The 17444-nt window shown below is 36.6% G+C and overlaps 1 long non-coding RNA gene across 1 annotated transcript in view; it reads right to left on the bottom strand.

Annotated features, from left to right (window-relative positions):
• Positions 1-8564: 8564 nt before the first annotated feature.
• LOC106007289 overlaps positions 8565-17444 on the bottom strand; it is a 66216-nt gene continuing 57336 nt past the window's right edge. Inside the window, exons 2-3 of the long non-coding RNA XR_001181971.2 lie at positions 9865-9935; positions 8565-8649 (exon numbers count right to left, since the gene is read on the bottom strand). This is a non-coding gene — a long non-coding RNA (uncharacterized LOC106007289). The remainder of the gene's footprint in view (positions 8650-9864; positions 9936-17444) is intronic.

Genomic DNA, 17444 nt, shown 5'->3' with positions numbered 1-17444 from the left:
TAACAGGGAGGCACACTTAACAGAGTTCTAAACCTCAAATTCTTCCAGCTCCCAAGCCAAACACAGGAACGAGCAGTACTTCAGCCCCAGCAATTGAGTCCTTTTTGGACTATGAGTCTTTTCAGCAGAAACTAGACATCATGGAACAGAGACATGTTCATTATGGAAGCTATCCTCTTATAGATCTATCCAAACTACTGACCTTTAGAATTTATTAGCAAAATAAAATAATTTATGCTGTTAAGTTTTGGGGTGATTTGTTTTGTGTAAATAGTAGCCACAACATTGGAGAAAGCTGTCTCCCCACCCCCACATTCAGATATATGTGAGAATAGAAGTTTTTCAGTATGAAGACAATGGCACGTGGTAATGACAGAAATGGTATCCAAGAGGATTGCAGTAATAAGCAATATTTTACATTTACATTGTGCCGTTGAACCCATGGAATTCAAGACCCATTACAAACTTAACTTCTTAACAACAAAATACATAGAAACCCTGTTTGTTGTGTGTGTTGGTGTACTGAAATTCACAAGAAAGAGAATGAGTTCAAATAGTCAGAAATAAAAATCTAAAATCACCAGATAGCACTGAACTTTCAAAATATATTCAAAGTTTTAGTTTGCCAATTAATACCCTTTATCAGGATACCTGATGCTTATACACCTCTTACCTCCTCCCAATATAAAAACAGCAGCAGCGTTATCATCATGATCAACTTTATCTCAGTTCTTCAATCCAAATGGTGAAGATTCAGATGGTGAGATGCCATAGATTTCTTTATCATGTAATACATTTCTTTCATATTCCACATTTAATGATGTTTGATTTCATCTTTTCCCCTTTCATATTGTAAACTCTGCAAAGGCAGAGCCAATGTTACTAAAACTTGATCTATCTCTAAGTTTCTTACACTTGGCTAAACTATAGTGTCCCATATTGAAAACATAATTTTGTTGTTTGAATTTTATTGTTTCATTCTTCCTATTAAAATGTTAAAGTATCCAGTCTAAAATTCTTATTCTCTGAAAGATTTTCCTTTGCTTCTTATTTTTAAACAACAGCAGCATTTCTACAAGATGCTTGCAAATGACTCTGTATTTTGATCTATTCTTATTTTTCTTTTCTTCATAGTCTGTCCAAAGAGGCATACAGATATAGATGGGGTGATGAAAACAAAATGTCATGGAAACCAGACTCACTGACAGTCAGCCAAGAGTTTCCCTTAAATACTTCTCTTGAAACAAAGTTGAAAATTATGAACTTTTTCCCAAGTCCTGACATTGTCTTCCTCAAAAGAATCCAACTTAGGTCTTTCCAAGGGTTTTGTTTACTGTCAGGGACAGACAGCTTATATCCTTCCTGAGGCCTAAATTGCTCAGATTACTGTCAAATATCACTCAATCCAGTACTTTGTTTGGATATACCTGTCCTAAAATTGTGACACTAACCTCCACAAGCTTTGTACTGAAAAATGGAAATGGAATTCTCTGCTTTTTGTTAACTATAAAAAGGCACAGGTTTCTAAAATCTGACTATTGACTTTAAAGTAATTAAATGATACTAAAAAATTTACAAGAATCTGGCCAACTTATTTATGTTAGCTACAATACACATATTATAGGGTTTTATGAGTTTGGTTTGGTTTTGTTTTCAGATTCCACCATAATAGTTTCTAGGTTTGTGAAGGCCCACAAATAGTGCCAGGCCCAATGTGTTAGATCATTGTTTGAGGTTTCAGATTTCATTATCAATGGTATAATTTTAATCTTATATATTTTTTTCATTTTATTTCATTTCTTTTCAATGTTCCAGAATTCATTGCTTATGCACCACACCCAGTGCTCCATGCAATACATGCCCTCCATAATACCTACCACCAGGCTCATCCAACTCCCGCACACCCCCTTCCCCCCAAAACCCTCAGTTTGTTTCTCAGAGTCCGAAGTCTCTCATGCTTTGTCTCCCGCTCCAATTTCCCCTAACTCACTTCTCCTCTCCATCTCCCAATGTCCTTCGTGTTAGTCCTTACGCTCCACAAGTAAGTGAAACCATATGATAATTGACTCTCTCTGCTTGATATGTTTATTTCTTAATGTATTTTAATAATTGGTTAGTCACTACCTATTTTGTACTTTCTTACCCGTTTTGAATCTTTCTAACATCTTTAAAGAAGAGTTTGCCTTCTCCATTTATCAGGAAGACCTTTTTTTCTTTTTCGATTTTTTTTTAAAGATTTTATTTATTTGACAGACAGAGATCACAAGTAGGCAGAGAGGCAGGCGGCAGGGGGGGGGGTGCGGCGGAGAAGCAGGCTCCCTGATGAGCAGAGAGCCCCGATGCGGGACTTGATCCCAGGACCCTAAGATCATGACCTGAGCCAAAGGCAGAGGCTTAACCCACTGAGCCACCCAGGCACCCCAGGGAGAACTTTTTAAATACGTCCTCAAAGAAAATTAATTTTTCACAAACATAATTTATATGGAACTGATTCTTTTTGAGTTAAATGGGATTTTTATTCCATGGTTTGTATCTAAGTTGACTTCCAAAATATCAAATGTCATGTGTTTTGCAACATTATTGTTGGCTTTCTATTAAGTTCATCTATTGGCATGACTCTTAAATTTATAAACCATAACAAAGTATATTGTTATATTTCACGAGTTGATATTTTCAGAAAATAAATGCTAAGTAATTAGGGAGTGGACAAACATTTGGAAGATTATTCAATTTTCCAACAGATTTGTTTTAACAGTTGTGGTAGTCAGGACTCTTGAGATCTGAGTGCTGTGTAATGGAAACATGTGTTTATTAAGTTTCTGTTGAGTGTCTTCCAGTGCTTCATAAGGAAAGGTGTGCCGCCTTAATTGAGACACAGCCTAAAACAACACGATAACATTCTCTTACAATAAACGCCTTGACTGCCAAATATAATTAGAGAATTTCCAGATAATGCCAAGAAAATCTAATCAAAAACCTACCACTAACAAATCCATGCCTTATTAGAAAATTAAAATGGTTACTGAAGCATGGATTTGTCAACTTCTTCAGGTATTCTACTCAAGTCCTTAATTCATTCGCCTTCACTTACCAGGAACCCACATTTTTATTCATGCAATTTGTTCCTATATACTGTAAGACTAGTTGCATTGAATTATAGTCTATATGTATATACTGTCTGTTTGTTCCAGTAAGATTTGAAGTTATCAAGGGCAGGGACAATTTTTTTTTTTTATCCCTGTACTCATCAGCTAACAGAGTGTGAAAAGATAGACCACAATTAATATGGAAATGGGGAGAGGTGAATTTAAATCTTACACTGATGGCTGAGTAATATCCATTGTATATATGGACCACATCTTTTTTATCCATTCATCTGTTGAAGGGCATCTTGGCTCTTTCCACAGTTTGGTGATTGTGGCCATTGCTGCTATGAACATTGGGGTACATATGGCCCTTCTTTTCACTCTATCTGTATCTTTGGGGTAAATACCCAGTAGTGCAATTGCAGGGTCATAGGGAAGCTCTATTTTTAATTTCTTAAGGAATTTCCACACTGTTTTCCAAAGTGGCTGCACCAACTTGCATTCCCAACATTGTAAGCAGGTTCCCCTTTTTCCACATCCTCTCCAACACTTGTTGCTTACTATCTTGTTAATTTTGGCCATTCTAACTGGTGTAAGGTGGTATCTTAATGTGGTTTTGATTTGAATTTCCCTGATGGCTAGTGATGATGATGGGTATTAAAGAGGGCACATACTGCATGGAGCACTGGGTGTTATACATAAACAATGAATCTTGAAAACTGCATCAAAAACTAATGATGTATTTTATGGTGACTAACATAAGACAACAAAAATAAATAAATAAATCTATCTTACACTGAGAGGCATGATGAAGTACTCTGTATGGAAGTTTAGTATTGTCTTGACCACCTATGTCCCCAAAATACATGCTAGAAAGAGTTTGTTAATGCTTCAAATTCACCAAAAATCACAAAAATAATTAAGTAGAGAGAAAATTAAAAACACAATTGTTTCTAGCACCATTTTGTATTGTTGGGACATTTAAATCTGCAAATGTAAACAGTGATATGAAAAGACAGTACTGACTACTTTCCAGAGTAGCAGTACTTGCTTCCACGCTGCTATTCAGATTTTTTTTTTTAAGATTTTTTTTTAAAGATTTTTGTGGATCAGCTTGAAAATCATAGTGAAAATAATATATACATGGAATTAATCAGCTTAATAAATTTGCTTTTTTAATAAACTGAATTAGGCACCTGCAATTGTTACAGTAAAGGCCTATCCGGGGAGATTATATCAACACACATTTCAGAGCTTGAAAGCATAACTCCAAATATAAATGCTGGCCATGATATAAAGTCAATGGGATCTTACCACAGGGTCAGCAGAATTTAGAAAATATAGGTTTCTGGTGAATTCAGACCTACATGTCCTCTCAGACTGCAGAAAGTAGTGCAAGTACTCTGCTGACACATTCAAGGATGTGGCTGAAATTTTACCAGTCATGTTACTCAATTCATTCCATTAAAATGCAGTTAGACAATATGACAACAGTTCATGTTACCTAATATTAATTTTCGGCAAGAAAAAAATTAATGTGTGAGGGTTTCCAGGCTTCCTCCTTATTCAACTAGGAAAAAAAAAAAGAAGCAGAAGAAGAAAAGAGAAAAAAGAAAAAAGAAAGGAAGGGAGGGAAAGAGAGAGAAAGGAAGGAAGAAAGGAAGGAAAGAAAAGATTTCTAGAATTACCAATTTGATCATTTTCCTCCCCACCCCTTTTCTCCTGAGATCAACCCTCTCTGGCTTTGATTGCAAAACTGGATAGAAGCAAAGAGGGACAGAAGGAAACTAGGTTTAAGAGTTCAGGGTGGGGAGAATTCCTCAGAGACTGTGGGATGTGAGCATGGCAGCTTTTGCACACAAGTGAAGTAAGGAGAAAAGATGGTTTTTCTTTGTCAGTGTTACTACCATCTGCTTGCTCTTCCCCACCCCACTCTTTCACAGTTTTTGAAAATCAAGAACTGCAAGTTTAGAGGATTGAGAAGCCCACCTTTCAAGGATTACAGGGCATCACAATAAAGCCCAGTGGGTTTACATATCCAGGACTCAGCAACATTCCTCAGGATACAGCAGATGCTGCCAGACTTCTGAAGAAGCAGTGTTATATAATGAGAGGAAATCCATGATATAGGGTCAAATAAACTTAAGTTTGGTACCCGGCTCTCCCACGTACTACCAAATAATAGGGAGCATGTTGCTCTCCTCCTCCAGTAATAATACTGACAGGCAGGATTACATACGTGGTCCATACCCAGGTGGTGGTTGTAAATGCATGTTCATTCTAATTTTGAAGTACCAGTTGTCAATAAAAATACCCTTATACTATTTTTGCCACTGAATCTTTTGTCAAATATTGAAAATAATGTGTTCTTCAGGAGTATGATTGATACTATACTATAAAGCATTTGCAGCTTTTAAAGCCCTTTTCACAATTTTTTTTAATACAACCCCTCTTACAGCTCTGAAAAGTGTGCTACTATATTAATAGCCCTAACATATGGACAAACTGAGGCTCAAACAAGTAAAGGGGTTTGTACAAAGCCAATGATCAAGTGACAGAATTAAGGCCTGAATCCAGATCATCTGGACTTAATTTTTATGCTATTTCAGCTGTATCTCCATTGCTGCAATTCAGCAACATCACGCAAAATGCTATAAAGATAGAACTAAATTCTCGAGAAGAAGCTGATCCACAGCATGGGAAGTAACACTGAGGACATTCATATCAGTGAAGAACCCCACTTCCAGAAGTTGTTGACACAATCACTGTCCTATTTCTTAAGTGTAAAGGTAGTGTTTGTTACTCCATCTGTACAGAGGAAATGTGTAACTTCACAGAACAGGAGTTTCTGCTTTAAGAAAGTAAGTATCAGTGACTTAATTACTACTAGTATACCTATCCCAAGCCCCTATACTTCTTCTCTGTCTGGATAAATCTTTTCATCTAGGATGCTTTCCCTCATTCTTAGCTGCATCCAGGCTGAGTTAGAGGACCCTTTTCTGTCTCCTGACAGCATTTTATTTGGGGGGGTGGGGGTAAGGGTGGGGGGGCAGACATCCCTCATAGCCCTTACATTTACCAGAATGGAAGCCCAAGGATAGGCTTTTGTCTTCTTCACTGTTGCATTCCTAAAATTAGAACAGTAGTGGTCATTAAACAAATAAACAAAAAAAGTGCTCAATGAATATATGTACAATAAACAAATGGTGTCCTTGTATGCTTTTGAATCATTCAGTGTCTAGGTCACAAGTACACACATGCTTTGAGGATAGAGGTTCTCCCATATCTGTAAACTCAAGGCCTGGTCTAGATTCTGGCACATACAAACAGTTCTTATGTATTTGTTAAATAATACGTACTTGGTATCATGCACTAAATCATTCACGGATATTCACTCATTGATTTCTGATCATACTCTAGGAGGTGGGTCCTATTATCCCACTCATTTTGCAAAAGAGGAAACTGAAGCACAGAATACATTTAAGTAACTGCATAAAATCACACAGCTGGAAAGTGGCAGGGCCAAAGCTACAGTCTCCATGGTCTGGCTTCAGAGTCCATGATCTTAAATAGATAGATGGAACTAATCAACAAAATAAAGACATTACAGTGATACCTTCAATAACAGAGGACTAGAGTTGTGCTATAAACACAGAGGAAGAAGTCATTAATTTGCCCTGGGGATGGTGAAAGCCTTCATAATATAAGTAACATTTGAGTTCATCATTGAAGGATGAAGTTTACCAGGCAGAAAAAGTAAGTATTTCGTGCTTATGCTACATATCATTTATTACAAACAACATGATTAGATATTTGAAATCTAGAGTTTTAACAGTGTTTTTATTTATCATCTATACTAACTTCACACACCATTTTTTAGTTCCTTTGGAACTTCTGCTAGGAAGCCTACCTCACAATTTTTTCTGTTTTCTTTGATAAAGACAATCTTCTGGGAAATGCAGGCTTTTATCTTTATGAAGTAGATTATTTTTGCTGATGCTCACGAAATGAACTAGAACAGAGCTGAAAAATATGAAGTAATTTTTCTTCTCCATTACATAAGATTCGCTTTGGCTTTCAACTCAGAGGAGCTTGACACTATATACTGATCACTCCAGGAACCACCAATCTATATTAGAAGGTTCACGTCTGGTTTTGCCAAACTTCCACTTGAGACCACATCCAGACCTCAAAAGACTCAAGAGAAGGGAACGATAGGGAAGGGGTGATAGGAAACATGGCCTAACTTGTCCAGAGTGTGCAATAGGAAAATGGGAGTCATTGGGATAATGTGGAGATGAGCTAATGCCAACATGGCAACATTAAGGATCAAGTTCCCCTAAATGATCCTACTGGAGATTAGACTGGCTAGAGCTGATTCTGCCCCTGCACCCCTTTGGCACATTAAGGCAAAGAAGGCTTAGCTTGCAAATACACAGCTGCTAAGCTTGCAAAGGAGCCAAGAAACAAATGTGAAAAACATCTGCAAGCATGTCACTCAAAAAAGACCTTGAGATAAGTTAACTCTAAATGTGTGAAAGTTGGGACGAAATGGACGAACACGTTTTGTGATTTTGCCCAGTTTCCAAATTGTGTGAGGTGGGAATAACATACACATTGCTTCAAATCTCTGAAACACTAGTTCCTTTCCACTTCAGAGGTCACTGTGTTTAATATTTTTGACAAGGAAATTTCAAACCAAATCTCCATGAAACAAAGCTGCTACATCTCAGCTTGATATACTAAAAAAGACATTTTATCCCTTATTGTACTACACAGCATCAGTCTATAATCTCTTGGAGTGGAGTAAGATCACACATTTATCCCCTAACGACCTGCAGAAACAGTAAATAAAACACAGGCACAGGTCAGGCTGACCCACAACTGAGCAAGCACATATAAGGGGGATGAATTTAACCAGCAGAGCTGCAGGGGCAGGGGCTCTGTGAGACATCAACAGTACAGTTTACTGTGAAGTACAGGAAATAGCCCTGGAGGACTTAAATGTCCAAGTAGGTAAAGTGATGCAATGCATTACCAAAACATTAAGTAAACGTCAGCACTCTGTCTTCCTGCTATTAGATATTACTCTATTGGGTAAAATACAGTAATTCTAAAAACGAAAGTCCAATTAAACAAGCAAACTATCAGGACTTTCAAAATAAGCCCTGATCAGAGCAAGAAGTTCTACCTTTTGGATTCATGTATATAGTGTCAGACATCATAGTTTTCATTCTTAAAATGCTCCAGCCCCAAATGGAGCTAAGAACTCACAATTAACTTTTTAAAAGATCAGATACATGTGAACTTTGAGTTTTGATTCCACAAAGAATATAAATGACCTTAAATAAACTCACACAAACCAGTGGTAAATATTACTGAGAATCCAGTGGGAAATAAAACTCCATTACCAAGGCAGGGGGGATAAAATTATAATTTTTAAAACAGATATCATGGCAGGACTCTGTATCAATTTTTCAGTTTTAACATTTTTATTTTATCATTCTACATAAGACAACTTACTCTTTTAGGTACTGGTATACAGCCTACGTGGTATAGAGACCTAGAGAGGAAAGATTAAACCAAGAACAAATGATCAAATTGCTGAGTTCAGAGATTTCGCTAATATTCAAATTAATCAATATGCCTAGAAAACAGTATCAGTGTCTTCAGGAAGGCCTACTTTAATATTTAAATGCAATTTTTTCCCTTAAAGCATTTTTATCAGTATCTGTTTCAGCAACACGAAAACAAAAGATGAATCTCAAGTAAACGTTTCCTTGCTATACATCTAAAATTGCTCTAAAAAATAAAATTTATTTTAAAAAATTAAGTAACCCAGGGGTGCTTGGGTGATTCAGTTGGTTAAGCATCTACCTCTTGATTTGGGCTATAAGTGTGACCCTGTGGTCATGGGATCCAGCCCCATGCTGGGCTCTGCACTCAGGAGGGAATCTGCTTCTCCCTTTCCCTTTGCTCTTCCACCCTGCTCATGCTCTCACTCGGTCTCTCTCTAATAAATAAATGAATAAAATCTTTAAAAATAAGCAAAAATAAAAATTAAGTAATAAATATAGCATTACCAATAAAATAAAATGTTTACTGTCTCAAAAAAACTTAATATGAGATTTAAGAGAGTTTAGGATTCTGTCGTCTACAACCTTCACCCAACTGCTAAAATTAAAGGGTCTGATAGGCACAGAGCAAAGAAATAGCAAATGACTATTATTTCCATTCCTTTTACTTTTCTATAATTTCACAAATATTTAAACTAAAAAAGAATATATAATTTTAGTAAAAGTAATCTAGTACTTCATTCCCTACTCTGAATTCTTTGGGTTTATATCAGAAATTGCCCTCAAAGAGAAAATAAAATTCAACAAATATGATCATATACAAAATCAAAAGTATCAAAATCATATAGTAAGAATGCCAAAATCAGAGGTTCTGGTGGAATACTACTTATAAGAAGACAGTGCTCTGTAATAGAGGTCTAGACTGGGAATAAGTAGATTAGGCTTCTTCTTTGATTTTGTGAGTAGCCAGATAAAAGACCTCAAAAAATGAATTAACCTCCCTAAATTTGTTCTTATCTGCAAATAAGTACAAAAAAAAAAAAACTTGTTCTGTTTACCTAATAGGATTGTTGTCATGTGAACCAAATGAAATAATACAAATCAAAGGATTTCCAAAATACATTATTCCCCAATTTAAATTTAAAAAAAAGAATGATAACTTCTCCCCATCCACATATACAGACTCCTCCTGAAAACATTACCTGAAATCTTCACTGCTGAGCCCATCGCCAGTTGACAAGGAAAACATCTTGACTTTTTTTTCCACATTCACCTACAAAAATCAGAAGTTGCACACTAAATTATAAAGTTTACACATTTATATTTGTGATACATGTTTAAAGCTCTTCACTAATTAGACCAGAATGATTAGAGAATTAAATTCATTTGCAATTCTAGATTGTTGGTTTTCAAAAAACTTTGAGATTTTCAACTCTCTGTACTCAATGTTTTTAGTGAAAGAATTTTGTTTACTTACTGTATGCAATCATGACTAAGACTGAACCTGCTTATTTTATTATTTTGTTCTCTTCCACATTCTATGTGCTTATCAGTCACTCTCACACCTCATTACCTGGAAAGATGTGCCTCAGAATACACAATAAAGCATCTCTCAGAGGTGCCTGACTTCAGCAAGCTACAAGTCACTGTTTCAAATGGAAATCAGTATTACATTAAGAAAACTGGACAATATTGTCAGTTGTCTCTAGTCTTTCATGGACAACATTCAAAACCAAATTTAGAATTTGTCCTTGCCTGGCTAGTCTTCCTTTAATATTAGAAAAATTGTTTAAGGAAATAATGCTGATACTTGGGAGTTCTTTTTCACAGAAATTTTTATTTTAAAACATTGGGTAGCAGCAGGCTATGTTTTTATAAAAGTGGCTACTTAGTAGGTTTTCATGGTTTTGACTATGATTTTTTATCCCTTAAATCCTTAGAACCCTTTAATCCCAAATATCACTTAAATGGACTCTAAAATCTTTAATGGCACAAACTATATTTTATTCAACTTTGTATCCCCAACACCTAATCCAGTGCTTGTCACATAAGCAGACATCCTTGTATAATCAGAAAAGAGGTCCTTAATATTAATTGCTGAGGTGACCTACTTCTAAACCATCAAAGGTTCTGTAATATTCTGCCTTCTTAGATTTGGACTATCATATCTCAAGAACTGGATTCCCCACTGTAAATCAACTTCACTAAAACTAAACAGTTACCATGTATTTAATACGATTTTGTTGTTGTTGGTCTGAATGAGGCTGAAATTTCCAGATAGTGTATGCCAAGGGTGAATATAAATTCACTCTATTTTATCTTTTGTCTTTGAGAAATTTTAAGAAAATATGGCCCTATCTTTAATAGGTGTAAATTTCCTGAAGAGTTCTTTATACAGTTTTCAAGTATTAATTCTCTTGCCATGGGGAAAAGCCTTCTATTCATTTTTAATTGATAATTCATTACTTACATCAGTGACTTTTCTCCTTTACATATTTATAAGAACTTTTTGGTCTCCATCTTGATTTTTAAAATAGATATTAATTTAAAAAGTGATCGGTTCATTACTAGAAAAATGATGCAGAAGTGGAAAGTGGTTCCCTGTTGCCCCAGGTAACACGGAATAAAGGAAGTCTGAGATCATAGCCAGTGTATGCCATTTTCTGCAGGGTATGAGATTCTCAGCATCACTACCATTTACCCGAATCCACTTCCCTACATGGTTCCAGGATAGTGGTGTAATAACGAGTCCAATTCCAGTTCTGATGTTTGACCACTGACAGCTTTCAAAGCCCCACCTCTCCCCCATCCTATCCACTTCCTCCTTACAACTGGGAAAGATGATAAGAAAGCACAGGCACACCTTCCTTCAATGTGCAAAGCCTAAAAGCTCCAGCCTGTGTGTGTGCAGGAATCATGCCAAGCCCACTTCCTAACTACAACAAAAACCATCCAGCCTCTACTCCCTGCTCTCTCAAACTATCTCTAAACCCATTTGCTAACCTCCCCAGAAAGCCACATTTTGTGAGTCATAAACTTTTCACTCTTTCCTACAGGTATGGCTATCATCCATCTTGATATCTGAACCAAATTCTGAGTGGAAAACCCATCTCATTTTTACAATGTGAACCAGAAAGTAGAAAAGGAATGAGATATCCTGTGGAGTTGGGTGAGAGGAAGGCGTTTTTTCATACAACGTGCATTTCTGACAAATTTGTTGAATAATTTGCTGTTGGTTATGCTAACATTACTGGCCTTTGGCAGGTCTCTTTCCTCTTCCCAGGAATCATGCAGCTCTCAATTTGCATGACTATCATGCCTTGCAAGGAGACCTGGCAGGAACGGAGTCCACAGACTTATATAGAAGAAAAGTCAGCTGTGGGTGCCCAAGGAAGTAGGAAACAGCAGCTCCAAAAATTAAAGGTAAAATATGTATTCAGTGAAGAGTCTTAGAGAGGATTATCAGAAAGTAACACCAAAATGAGAACCAAAGAATGTATATCTACTTCTGGCATGCAATCCCCTTGCTCTCATTTGTATAAATTCTTTAAACATTGTGTTGCAACTCAATTTGACTTTAATATCCATGAACCTCACAAGGAGAGACTCTCTCTCCAACTCTTTAAAGCTACTAAATATCTCTTGGCATTTTTTTTTTAATCTTATACCATTTTGGCTAACAGGTTGACAGAAATCAGCAACTCCCCTATTATGCTATGCATGAAATCATTTGCTGCTGCTGTGAATGCTTGTACTACTAAATATACTAGTATCAAAAACCAATGACTCAAACTTTCATTTGATGTCTTCATGTAAACATTGCCAGAATTTATCTGCTTATTATCTTTCCCTGAATCCTTTTCTGACCCTTCTTAACTACATCTTTGTCTTCTAATCCAAGATCAGTGGTTCCTTTCCTCTGAGTTAAGACTATATACAACTCACTTTGGTTTTCTTCTCACTCACCTGCAAGATAAAAAGAAGGCACTAGAAATTGCAAGGTATTTTTTATAAGTTCCAGTCTACTGAAAGAGAAGATATGAGAGAACTGTGAAGTGAAGAAATATTCTTCTTGCTGCAGGCTAAAATCAACTTGTGAGGTACTGGATAAAAATATAAAGTAGTCGGCAGTGACCTCATAACTATAAGTTTCCTGCTGGCACAGATACATCTCTAGCTTTGCCCTTTGCTCTAGAAGATGATGTTGCCATTAGTATTGCCTTCTGATTGAGCATTGTGATAATCCTCAGTCTGAGATATATAAACTTCTGAAGCAGCAAAGACATGAGTTATATCATTTAAGCTCCATCTTGGTAAGGTGAGTGGCCAAGATGGCAGAGAGCTACGCAGAACACTGGCAATAAGTATTGGTTATCAAATATTTTATTTTTTTTCAAAGATTTTGTTCTATTTGAGACACAGAGAGAGTGAGAGAGAACATGAACAGAGTGAGGGGCAGAGAGAGACAGAGATCTGTACTGCAGATCAGTACAGACTCAGAGGGAGTCTGATGCAGAGCTCAATCCTGGGACTCCAAGATCATGACCTGAGCTGAAGGCAGACTCTTAACTGACTAAGCCACCTAGGTACCCCATGTGTTATCAAAAGTTTTAGAGACAATCATATAACACAAATAAGAAAGAACATGGTCCCATCCACATGCAAATTACTCACTTGTATGCTTTTTGGGATAGACATAGAAACACAAAGTCATATTCAGTCATACTCATCCTTCTTCTCATGTGTGCGCTTACATGGGAATGTGTAGGCCAAAAGAGATTCAGAAACAGCTCCCACAGCAGCACTGACTGAGATTTATAAGCACACGTGCATGTCAGGTCCACACCACCCCAGCAGACACTCATGCAAACATGCTACAATGGTGCTGTTCCTGGCATTCAGAATCCCTCAACCACACGCAAAGTCCACTCTGTCGTATGCGCTTATCTTTAATATAATTGCGTAATGTGACCAATTTTTCCTTAAGTGTTTTGTCTCTTTTTACTGATTAATAGTTAAGTTCCCATAGAAAGTTATTTTGACAATCTTATTGATGAAAGATTCACCAGAAAAATTAAAATAAAAACTGAAGTACACTTCAAATTCCTGAGTGCAAAATATTGAATCATCTTTTACTACCATGAAATTTCCAAGTTACTGTTTAGTCCTCTTCTAGTACTCTTCTAGAAGTTGAATTTTCTGGAGTACTTTGTAGAACAGAGTAGTTATTTGAATAGTAGTATTTTCCCCTCTGCCTAGGATTATGGTCTGCATAAAAGTGCCTTGAAAACTAGGAAATATTTCTACACTAATTAAAGTATATAAACACTTCAGGCTAAGCTTAGGCATGTGAAGTTGTTACTCAATTTTAGGAACCGAGTACCTTAAAGAAGAAATAAATACTGTGGCATTATTGTATATAACTGAAAGAGCAGGGGAAAAGGTCAACACATCATAAAATACATGCTGGAAATTTAGGAAAAGCTCACACTTACAGAAATAAAGATCTTCAGGTATAATAACTAAGACTATTGATGTTAGCCATGACATAACAGAGTGTTTATCCAAAGGTCCTTTGTAAGATTCGTTCTAGGTTTTGCTTTGTGTTTAGAAATGGAATTTCATATATGTTAACTATACTACTCCCCTGCTGTTTTTAGTACTAATGCAAATTCATAAGGCTTGATGTCCCTTCAAAGCAATTGAGATTTCAACCTTCAGTTCACCTACTGATATTACTATGTCTCTTGAAGGAGGACAAAATTAACCTCAAAATTCAAGGCACAAATACTAATTTCATATGCTATTCAACACCTACATGAGAGTTCATCTATTATAAGTTGTATTCAGAAGGCTCCCTCTTGCATATTTTCAGATTAAGTTCCTATTGTAAACATGTCAAAGTTCATGGTTGGTAAAGTGCTACATTTCAGTACAGTCAGGGACCATAGAAGTGCCATAAGACACAAATTGCTTTGTACCAAAAAGCACAAGATCTGTGTCTAAAGCAGAGGTCCTACTCAGTTAACAGCATCCTACAGACACCGAGAGTAGCAAGGAGACAAAGATGTCAGGTAACCACTACAAAGTCAGTTGGCTTTTCATGTTTTTGATCTAAAAGTTAGGAGATCCAGATGGTAATAATTATTATGTTCTTAACAAATAACAATATGGAGCTCCTGGGTTGCTCAGTAGGTTAAGCCTCTGCCTTTGGCTCAGGTCATGATCTCAGGGCCTAGGATCAAGTCTCACATGGGGCCCTCTGCTCAGCAGGGAACCTGCTTCCCCCGCCCCCGCCTGCCTCTCTGCCTACTTATGATCTCTCTCTCTCTGTCAAATAAATAAATAAAATCTTTAAAAAAATAATAACAATATACATTTTCTGGAATGGCTTACTCATCCTCTATTCTCTCTGTTTAGTTAAAAAAAGATAAGAAACCAGAGTTTATATTTCCCAGACTCCCTTACAAACCTCTGTTTCTTCTGTGTTTACTCATATTGCTTGCAATTGTTTTCAAAACATTTATCAGAGCTATCTGGTACTATATTTTGTTATCCCAGATTTAAGCTTCCCAAACTTAATTCTGGAATTCTAGCCTCCTGCAGCTCAGTACAGACTCTACTTACTTTGAAACTGATGGTTTTGTGTTTATCAGGACAAATGTTACTTAAAGGAGATTATACTGGTGTCAACACGGAATGATCTGGCAGTTATCAGGATAACTCAAAGTGCACAAAGATATGTTTCCCACCCAGATGTTATAGTATCTGACATTTCACTACTAGAGAGTCATTTCTTTGGATTGTACTCCGTAGCGTCTGCTTTCAGTGTTAGTTACATCACACTAATTCAGACTAAAGAGTCAAAGGGTTATGTTCCAGCAAGGACTTCACTGCTGTAGATGCTTCAGTGAAGATTTTTCTTCATTATTTGTAGCAATACTATCAACCATTTATTGATTTCTTAATGCATACTAAAGTACAAGACATTTCATAGTTCTATTATTTAATCTATACAACAACCCTATAAAACAGATGTTATTATCATCCATATTTTACAGATGAGAGGAACTTTAGGAGAGCAGTTAAAGAGTGCTGTCTTTGAAGCAAGAGAGACATGGTAAAACTTCAAATTCATTACTTACTAGCAATGTGCCTTGGAAAATTTACAGTCCCTCCCCCTGTAAAAACAGTGGCAATGGTATTTTTATCCTGCACTTGTTATAAAGAGTAAATAGGCACCTGGCATCCAGTGGGTCTGAACTACAGAGGTTTTATAAAGATAGATGAAAAAACAATGAACAGAAGTCAAACAAGCTGCCCATATCACTAGTTAACAAGATCTCCAACCCTGGACAGACTCCACTACAATATATAATATAATAGTGGGTTTTGCAAAAGTTTGCATGTCTCTGTACCTCTATGTCCTTCTTCCAAAACAATTTGCATAGATATAAAACAGGAAGGCAACAGTCACTGCAATAATCACAGCAAGAAACACACTGCAAAATGAACCAGTCTCCCTCAGAATAGGCAGTCCTTTCCTAACCTAGATTGTTAAGGTCTGCTATGGATTCAACAATGGCAGCCTCATTTCTCTCTCCTGGCTTCACGTGATTGGTCTGCCAGTCAGTCTGTGATACCAATTCTAGTCTATTAGGAGCTGTGCAAGTCCATGCCAATGCCAAGGCTGAATCACGTCAGATAAAAGATGATGCATGGGGCGCCTGGGTGGCTCAGTGGTTTGAGCTGCTGCCTTCGGCTTGGGTCATGATCTCAGGGTCCTGGGATCGAGCCCCGCATCGGGCTCTCTGCTCCGCAGGAAGCCTGCTTCCCTCTCTCTCTCTCTCTCTCTCTCTGCCTGCCTCTCTGCCTACTTGTGATCTCTGTCTGTCAAATAAATAAATAAAATCTTTTAATAAAAAAAAAAAAGATGATGCAGTCCTCAGACAGCGGAGATAGCAATTAAAAATGACCTTTGTTGGTGAATGAAGTACCTACGCACCAAAGTACCTACCCTCAAATTAGTATCAGGAGAGAAGGTACTGTGTGATTCAAGAGAAGAAAATGTAACTGTTGAGAAAGATATGGTTATACTCATGAGGAGAAGAGCCAGAGAGAAAAGGTTCTTACTCATGCTGTAATTGGTACTAGACACAAACCTTCCATTTTGCTTTTAAGGATGTTCAACTTAGCAGTACAGAGAACTGTTTATTTCAAATGTGAACTTTATAACTGCTCATAAAAAGAGTCCCTTTCTCTCTTATTGACATACTTTTTTCTCTTTTAGCTATTTATATTGACCCTCATCCTCATCTTTTGTGCAGTATTTTGTTAGAACTATTAAAATAACCAAACATAAATTCTAAGAAAAATCTTGCTTTTTCTCTATTCACCCCTATTACTTCCTTTAGGGACACAAGAGATAGTCTTTCTTTATTACCAATTGTAGATTATTTTAACAAGATCTTTTTCCTTATAACAGTAAGACTGTGTTATAATATTCTCTAATATTATTCCCTGGGCCTGAACCAGTCTGATAACTCAGCATCTAAAGAAAAGGAAGTAGAAATCATCAACCAGCTTTCTCTTAACTGAACGTTCTGTTTTTTGAAGAAGAAAACCTTTTCCTTTGGTAGAAAATGCCAGTTGGTTCTGACAAACACTTGTGAAACTTCTGTCTTCTTGAAAATAGCAAATATCTAAAAATTCACAAAAATTTTCACAGATTATAAGAAATTAGTTGGAATAGGTGTGCTCTTAAAGGCCAAACTTCCTGAGC

The sequence above is a fragment of the Mustela putorius genome, unplaced genomic scaffold (genome assembly GCF_011764305.1).
Source record: "Mustela putorius furo isolate JIRA1106 unplaced genomic scaffold, ASM1176430v1.1 tig00003846_pilon_pilon_pilon, whole genome shotgun sequence".
NCBI lineage: Eukaryota > Metazoa > Chordata > Mammalia > Carnivora > Mustelidae > Mustela > Mustela putorius.
This window is presented reverse-complemented; position numbering and strand designations above follow the sequence as displayed.